At 31.4% G+C, this 8,706-nt stretch overlaps 1 protein-coding gene across 5 annotated transcripts in view; it reads right to left on the bottom strand.

Moving 5' to 3' along the window:
• LOC124423103 (teneurin-m) overlaps nucleotides 1-8,706 on the bottom strand; it is a 628,739-nt gene that overhangs the window by 483,316 nt on the left and 136,717 nt on the right. The window lies entirely within an intron of this gene.

The raw sequence follows: 8,706 nt of genomic DNA, 5'->3' as shown, positions 1-8,706 counted from the left end.
CCGTTATTACTAGCGATAAATCGCCACGTTTAATAAGAGCTCGCGCGCACGACGTACTCTAGACGGAGGTTAGAGACGGCAAAAGTATGTTGAACCCAAGTAGGAAAGGTCGAGTGCACTCTATTCAAAACTATGTCCACGCAGCGGCTGCCTTTCATTCGTTCGTTCGTTCGTTCGTTCGTTCGTTCGTTCGTTCGTTCGTTCGTTCGTTCATTCGTTCCATCCTTTTTCCTTCCCTTTTCCTAAGTATTACATCGGTCCCTATACCTTTTTCAACCAAGAGTCTAACCAAGATATTTTCGATTCTCCAAGGAATTCAAGATATTCCGTAAGTGGTACAAATGAAGCAACAAATACATTTCCCTTAGATTTTTATTTTTCTATATACTGACTTATCGAATCTTATTACTTATTAACAATTTTTGTTTTTGTTTTTGTTTTGTTTCGTTTCTTCTTTTTCCTTTTTACAACGATATAATTGTATTCTGGTTTAAATGTTTAATCAAGTTATTTTCAATTCTCCAAGTAATCCAAAGTATTCCATCGTAAATTCTACGAAAGAAACAACAAATATATTTCTTTATATTTCTCTTGCTTCTTATTTTTTTTTTTTTTTTTTTTTTATATATATATATATACTGATTTATCGAATCGATTTTACTTATTAACAATCTTTTTTTTCTTTTTTTTTTTTTTCTTTTTTTATAACAGTACAATCGTAAACTTAGATGATCTTATCAGAGAGAAAAATGTTCATTATAAATGAATGAATTTGTAAAAAAATTCATTAATGAAAATATCAAAAAGAATTTGATTTAATTATCCAAAATGATTGATTAAGATAATACAAATGAATAGAATCTTTCAAGAACAATTCTTTCGGATGGATCATTCAACGAGGAGTTATTAAACGAATAATGAAATTGATCGATTTATCTGATTCATCTAATACAAAATAATGCATATGCTATTACTATTATATGTTTACATTGTACTGTGTTAAATGAAGTTCGAAAGTAATTCAAATTAAACGACAACATATAGAGACATTATATATTTATTAATTTTTATATTGTATTATAAGAAAATATTTTCAAATGTTTGTATTATATGAGGAAACTTTTGTCATTACTTACAATAATAATTAACAAGGAAAATAATTTTGAATGATAGTAATCGATTTAATAGATTCACGAAGAATCTAGGTTATTGGTATCGAAGAGACAAGGAAGTAAGAGAAAAAGGAACGGAAAAGAAAGAGAAGAAAAAAGAAAGAAAGAAAGAAAAAAGAAAAAGAAAGAAGAAAAGAAAAGAAGAACGTGTCGGGTGATTCTGTTTCCGTGTAGCATCATCGACGATGTGGAGTCAGAAAGCGCAGCTGTTAAGAGTCACTCGAGGACGACCCTTAAAACCTTTTCCCAAACCACAAATCCCTTCGAGACAGCGCTATTAAGGTCTCGATGTGTCACGTGCACTCACTTGAATCTACCGTGCACGTGCATCCATGGAAAACGATGAGAGTGAGAGACGTGAGGCGTCATCCACATTCCTTCCTTTCTTCCTCCTCCTGGAACTTTCAATTTAATTGCACTCCGTGTGTCGCTTCAATTATTGCCCGCGGTAGGTAGGCATGGAACGGAAAGGCCTTGTCGTTCAAACACTCGTTCATGCAATCATTTACATTTATTCGGACCTTGTTGACCTCGAATAGAATTACTCCAATTGTTTTTCTTTCTTTCGTTTCTCTCTCTTTTCTTTTTTTTTTCTTTTATTTTCTTTTTGCTCTTCTTTTTTTCTCTGTTCTTTTTTCCTTTTATTTCTTTTTTTTTTTTCTCTTTTTTTTTTTTTTTTATACGTCACCCTCATTGAAATCAACGAAATTGGCTGTTACGTGCCGACAATGAAAGGCCGATAACATATATTACTGATTTTCATCTTAAGCCAGAAATATTTTGATAATCGATGGGTTAAGAGATATTTAATATTTTTTTGCGATATACAGTGAGCATTCATTTATTTTCCATAAAATTGATTTTTATATTGAAATTTAAAAGTCATCAAATTGTCTCCAATTTTGTTTATATTAATGGTATCGTTAAGTAAAGTAAAATGTTCAATTGTTTTTGATAAAATCAAAAACAATTTGATTTTATTTTTTCGCCATTTCTTTTTTACTGATTATTTGTTTCGTTCTATATTCAGGATATATTTTTCTAATATATTTATTTAAATGCAAAGTAAAATTTTATTTTCTTCTTAATTATATTCATCATATCGACTATTTAATTACTAAAACTTGTTGTTTTATTATTTGATACTTAATAATTTTCCAAGGTTAATTTGATTTCAACGAAGCTACAAAGGTCACTGCAAGGTACAACCATCGATTATTTTATTATAATGAATATTCGTTTATACTTTATCAATATTTGTTATTGACCTGATTGAAAATTGCTTCTGACAGATTAATATACGATATAAATAAATATAATAAATAATAAAAAAAATATATATATATATATAAATATTTATTATTCCTTTTATTTTGCCAGTGCTCGAGCGCTTAATACATTTAAATAAAATATTTATTTATTATTGCAAAGAATTCTATGCAATAATCGATATTACAAAATGTATCTAATAAATAACATGGAAATAAAAAAATACTCAGGAATAATCTATATATATATAAGATCTATGTGATACTCATGGAAATTAACAATATCATCCAATGTGACATTGGAAAGAAAAGTTCGACAGATAGTAGAGGTATCTACAGTCTATTGGAAAAGAGAATTAATAGTGACAATATTCCCTGAACTGTAAAAGTAAGCTTTGCATTTATACTTCTTTTGCATCTAAATCGATCTTGTATAATTATTAACCATCGAGTAGTTAGAATCTTTTACAGTCAATTATAATATTGGAGAAAGTAAATGAAAGCAAGAGAATAACTTTAAAATATATATATATATATATATATATATATATATATAAAATAAATAAAAAAAATAATGTTGATTCACTATTTATAATTGTGTATGTAAATTTTTAAAAAATATTAGATAACATCGATGAATACGATTCATCTTTGAAATGAATATATCTATATGTATATATATATATGTATAACATAGATCTTTTATATAACATAAAAACATGATATTAAAAATAAAATAAAATTTTATTTCGGTCTTAAATATAAAAGAAAAATATTTTTAATGTGTACAGAAGATAAATGATAAGTTAAAACTTAGAAAAGAAAAAAGGGAAAAAAAAAAAGAAAAAACTTTGATATCTGCCACTGTGCCATCCAGTTATTGACGATAAAATTATATTTCTATTTTCTGATATTTAATTACATAATGATCTGTGCAAACAACAAAACAATTTCTTTAGGTTAAAATGTAAAATTGTTTTTTCAACGATATCGTAAAGAAAATCATTTGATTTCTCTCAATGAAATTGATAATATAAAAATAATTGTATTCGATGAATTTTTAAATTTCAAAATAAAAATTGATTTAAAAAAAAAAAAAAAACTTTGAAGTCCGTCATAGACAGGAAATATTTTATAGTATCTCTTAATTGATCATCTTCTAATCTCAGATAAAAATTTCAGAATATATATGTAGATAGATACATATGTCGTGACATTTCCTTGTTAAAAAAATGTCATGCATTGTTTATCACATTTATTGTAAAAATAGTATTATTTTAATGCATTATTAAGTAATAGATGCATGACATATGAATGCAATGAATAACATTGTTCGAAATCGAAAGAGAGAGGCTGTCAATAATGGCTGGCTCAAACACGTTCAGTAATTTAGTCGAGTGGTGAGCAATTTATTGTTCGCACACGGTGCGAACAGTAAAATTTAGTGGAATAGTTTAGTAAAACGATTTAGTCGAGTAGATCAATTTCTCTAGATTTTCATAGTCGAGTAAAGTTACACGCACTCATTGAGCGTCGCGTTTCGTTAGAAGGCGTATGATTACTACTACTGCCCATCTCTTCTAATTTTGAAAGCTCAACAGTATTAATTCTTAAGTATAGTTCAGTTTGCCACTAATATAGTTCAACTTGTACTAATTTGCTACTCGATTAAATTACTAAATGCATTTGAAACAATCTTATGAAATAATGAAAGAGTAAAGGGTTACAACAAAGTATCAAAATATAAAAAGTCTAAAAAGTTACCAAATACTAAAGTATTGTATTTTAAATATCATTTTATTTGTTTACTTTACATTAAATACTTTACATCATATTTATTTATATTTACATTAAATAGATCAGATAAAACTATATCACAACCCTTTCTTACATTTATTATATATAATAAAAGTAAATAATATAAAATGTAAAGTATATTTACAGGGTGTCAACTGGTACTTGGATGTATCTTCTAAACGATTGAAAATAGAAAACAATGTTATAAGTCAAAATTAAATGATATTGAAGGATACATCAAATGCAAATGATTTTATTCACTTATATGTATCGGTGCATCAAAAAAAATACAACTGTACTTTCTTTTTTTTTTTGTTTTTTTTTGAATGATAAGCTATATTTTTGGCTATATCACTTGATGCAAATTTTTATGCTCTCCATAAAAGTATTAATCATACTCATGCCTTAAACGTTATACGTTAGGATAACTTTCCAACGTATTAGTTTGTAATAATAAATATAGGTTTCCATGAAAAAGAAAAAAAATGTAGTTGAATTTTTCTGATGCATCAATGCGCAAAAAGTACATAAAATTATATTATGCACTATCTCATGCCATTTAACTTTGACCTTCATCATTTTTATCTGTTTTCAACCGTTTAAACGATGCAGTCTGTTCCAGTTACGTTGGATACACTGTAAATTTTATACAGTTTAAATACTTTTAAATCCCTAAAAAAGTAAAAAGGAAAATTGTTTTGGGAATTAATTTTTTTCCTCTAAAATATCATTGCAGTTTAAAGCGTGACAAGCGATAAAAATCTTTCATATAAAAATCTATACTTTTTCTTTTTTTTTTTTTTTTTTTTTCTTTTTTTTTACAGGAAACGTTGTTAAATAAATATTCATTAATTAAAAACCGATTATGTGTTTGATCCTTAGATATATGTAGATATTCCTATCGTGTACTCTAATGATTAAACGATCGCTCACGTAGAAATTATTCTTCCGAGCTATCCATTTCGATTTCCCAATGTATTCTCCGACCTCTCGTGCTTGCAATGCTATTGAGGTCGCGCAGATGGCCGAATGTACATATCGAAATTCCCTTTACCATCTCTCTTGCTCTCTCTCTCTCTCTCTCTCTTCCTTTCTCTCTTTCTCTCTCTCTTTCTCTCTCTCTCTCTCCCCTTCACTTTCTCTTTCTCTCTCTTTCTCAGGTATATGAAATTAACTAAAAAAAGAATGACAAGTACACGGAAGGCAAGCTGTGTCTACAAGAAAACGATAGCATATGCATGTTGTGATGTTTTTCCTAAATTATTTCTTTACTATGACGTTACTACGGGCAGAATATGAGAGAGGAAAAAAAAAGGATACAAAATAAATGAAGAGAGAGAGAGAGAGAGAGAGAGAGAGAAAAGGAGAAAACATTGTCGTTTAAAAGAGATAAACGCTAAACCGACAGTCGGAAACTGGAATACAGCTTCCTCGCACATTCCTCGTGACTCTTCTGCCATGGAACTCGATACGTCCTACTTTTTCCAATTTTACCTTTTTTTTTTTACCTTCTCCTCGAGTAAAGTAAAAGCTCGGAAACGGAGGAACGTCCAATGGTAACAAGAATTCATCCAGAATCGTGAAACTCAATCATCTTCCTTCCGAGTGACCGACAAATGTCCATTTTCGTAAGGTTTCTCATCTTATTCGAGAATCTTGAAAAATTCATTCGTGGCCTTTTCCATCATTCTAATTTCGAGCTGCGAAGTTCTCCAAATTTAAATTTAAAATTACGTTAAGCCGTAAAGTATCTTATCGATATTTTTTCTTCTTCTTCATTTTCTTTTTCTGTTCCTTTTTTTTTTTTTTTTTTTGTATTTATTTATTTATTTATTTTTTCTCATTCATTCATTTCTCCCTCTTTATCCACAATGAAAAATCATTTTGGAGTTTAATAAAAACGTATGTCACGTGATCGATTTTAATAATCAAAGATTAATGGCAAGACGCAAGCTAGGAATATAATGAAAGAAGAGAGAAGAAAGAACGTCGGAATTGAACACTTCATGTATCTCTTTGTCTTTCACACACCCTCGAAAAATCGACGAACCCCTTGGCGCATAGCAGGCAAACGGCTTTTTAGGAGGGGTTGTCGTTTAATCGACGGTCGTTGCTGCTGCATCGGATTTTGATTAGCCCGGTCGCGTCACGTACGTACGTACGTTCGTTCGTCCGTTCGTTCGTTCGTTCGTTTGTCGACCGGTTAAAAAAATGCATCTCATATGTTGCCACGTGTGTAACTAGAATTCCAAAAGCTCGCACATACGCACATACATAGGCACATACGCACATATATAGTCACATACGCACACTTATACCAGTATATGCGTATACAACACGTAGGCGACATAACGAGAGAGCTGGTCTGTCTAGCAATTTTCCAGGCATACGCGCGTGCACATCCATGCACACTCTCGATCCCCTCTCTCTTTTTCTCTCTTTTGTCCCATTTTATCCCTTTCTATCCTGTCTTTGGTCCTCACCACCTTTGATAACTTTTAGTCCCTTTCTTTCTCTCTCTCTCTCTCTCTCTATTTCTCTCTTTGTCTGATGATATAAAATGTACCTAATCATACGTATTCATAATAACTTTCATACTTTAGTACGTAAAAAAATACATTGATCGTTAATTTTTCATGTTAATGTAAGTCTTAATGTTAATTACCAATATTTGATGTTAATTGGTATTTTTCTTTATTCAATTATTTTTCAATTTGTATTCTTTGATATATAAGAATTTTTGGTAACTTTGATCGTAATCCAATTGGACGCCATTGTTATCTGTTTCTTTTCTTCTATTTACTTTTTTTATGCATATATACCTACAAATTATTAATAATGCAAAGTTTCACGATATTTACGCTATATTGTATAAATGTGAATGATAAGAACTATTCGTTTAAACGATTCGATAAATCCGGCCAAAGTATCGTAATTTTTTTCTTTTCTTCCTCCAATCGATTTTCAGTTCGATCGATTGAAGGGTCTTTAAAACCCTTTAAATATTTAAATCGATCTTAAGGAATGTTAACGAATGGATGTAATACTTATTAAAATAGAAGAGGAGAAAAAACATCGGGAGATAAAGGTAGAAGAAAGAGACGAGTTTGTAAAATTTAATCGACTTTTCGTAGCGACCCTTTTCTCGAAGGAAAGTACCGAACCCCTCTGCCCCCTCCCATTCATCGGACTCTCCCGTTCGAAGTTCCAAGCCGGCAGGAAGTTATTAGGCTTCGTTCATTGTTGTGCGTTAGCACTTTATTGTTGTTTTAATTACGTTTGAAAGAAAGAGAAACGCTTGAGTCTTGATGTTTGCACCCCTTTCGACTGTTGCAAGCTTCCAATGCCTATGGCAACACCCTTCATCCCTTCTACCTTCCCCTTCTTTTCTACTTTTACTTTTACTACTACTACTACTACTACTACTACTACTACTACTACTTCTTCTTCTCCTTCTCCCTTCACCTCATCTCACCTATTACCCTCGACCATCACACACCATCGCCAGCAGTCGCATACTAGAATCGCACACTCTCACTCGAAAAGCCCGTCGACATATTGCGCATGCATAATTTAACGTGTTCAAACAAATAACAAAGTTTTCGCATGTTGATGAGAAACGGCAAACGCGAGCTCGCGCGCCCGCGCGTACTCCGACTGACACAGACCGACTGCCAGTGACATATTTTCGTTTGACACGTGGTAGAGAGAACGACGGCGGACGGAGGGGAAGGGGTAGATTTGGAGTTATTTCGTACCGGAGTTCGTTCGAGACATTTCCTTGGAATCGACGACAACGACGACGACGACGACGACGACGACGACGACGACGACGACGACGACGACGACGACGACGACGACGACGATGACGACGACGTTCGATTCCCATTCAAAAGGAGGACCGATGTGAATTCGATGAATTTATATCTATGGAACGTTTTCGACATAATATGTACATCGCTCGAAGAAATATTTCGGCGTTCGATATAATCTCTGACGAGAATCATCAGGGAAAATTATAAATGTTAAATTTCGAAATTATAAGAAGTTATAATACGTTTTGTAAATTTTCCGAAATCTCGTCTCCCCAAATAATTGAATTTTCTTTCTCTTGAATTCTCTTTCCTTTTCTCTTTTTTTTTCTTTTTTTTTTTTTTTTGTACGTATTTTATGCGATAAATGAAAGAAAAAGACTTTCCTTTGATTGTTCTCGAGATCGGTGTTCTATGGAAATTAAAAAAGAAAATAAGAAAAAAAAAAAAGGAAAAAAAAAAAACTATACCGATCGAGATTTTACGTTCGGTTGACTAAAGTGTTATTAACTTCCAAAGTAAACGCACTCTTTTTCTTCGCGACATACGCTATTACGTTCTACCTTTCAAAAATGTGTACGTGCATGAGAAAGGCCTGAGCGTTATATAAAGCTTGATGAAAAGCTAAGCTCCTATGTTACGTAGATACGCATATAC

This window comes from Vespa crabro, chromosome 3, assembly GCF_910589235.1.
Source record: "Vespa crabro chromosome 3, iyVesCrab1.2, whole genome shotgun sequence".
NCBI classification, from domain to species: domain Eukaryota; kingdom Metazoa; phylum Arthropoda; class Insecta; order Hymenoptera; family Vespidae; genus Vespa; species Vespa crabro.
Note: the sequence above shows the minus strand (reverse complement) of the source record. Positions and strands in the feature narration are given on the sequence as shown.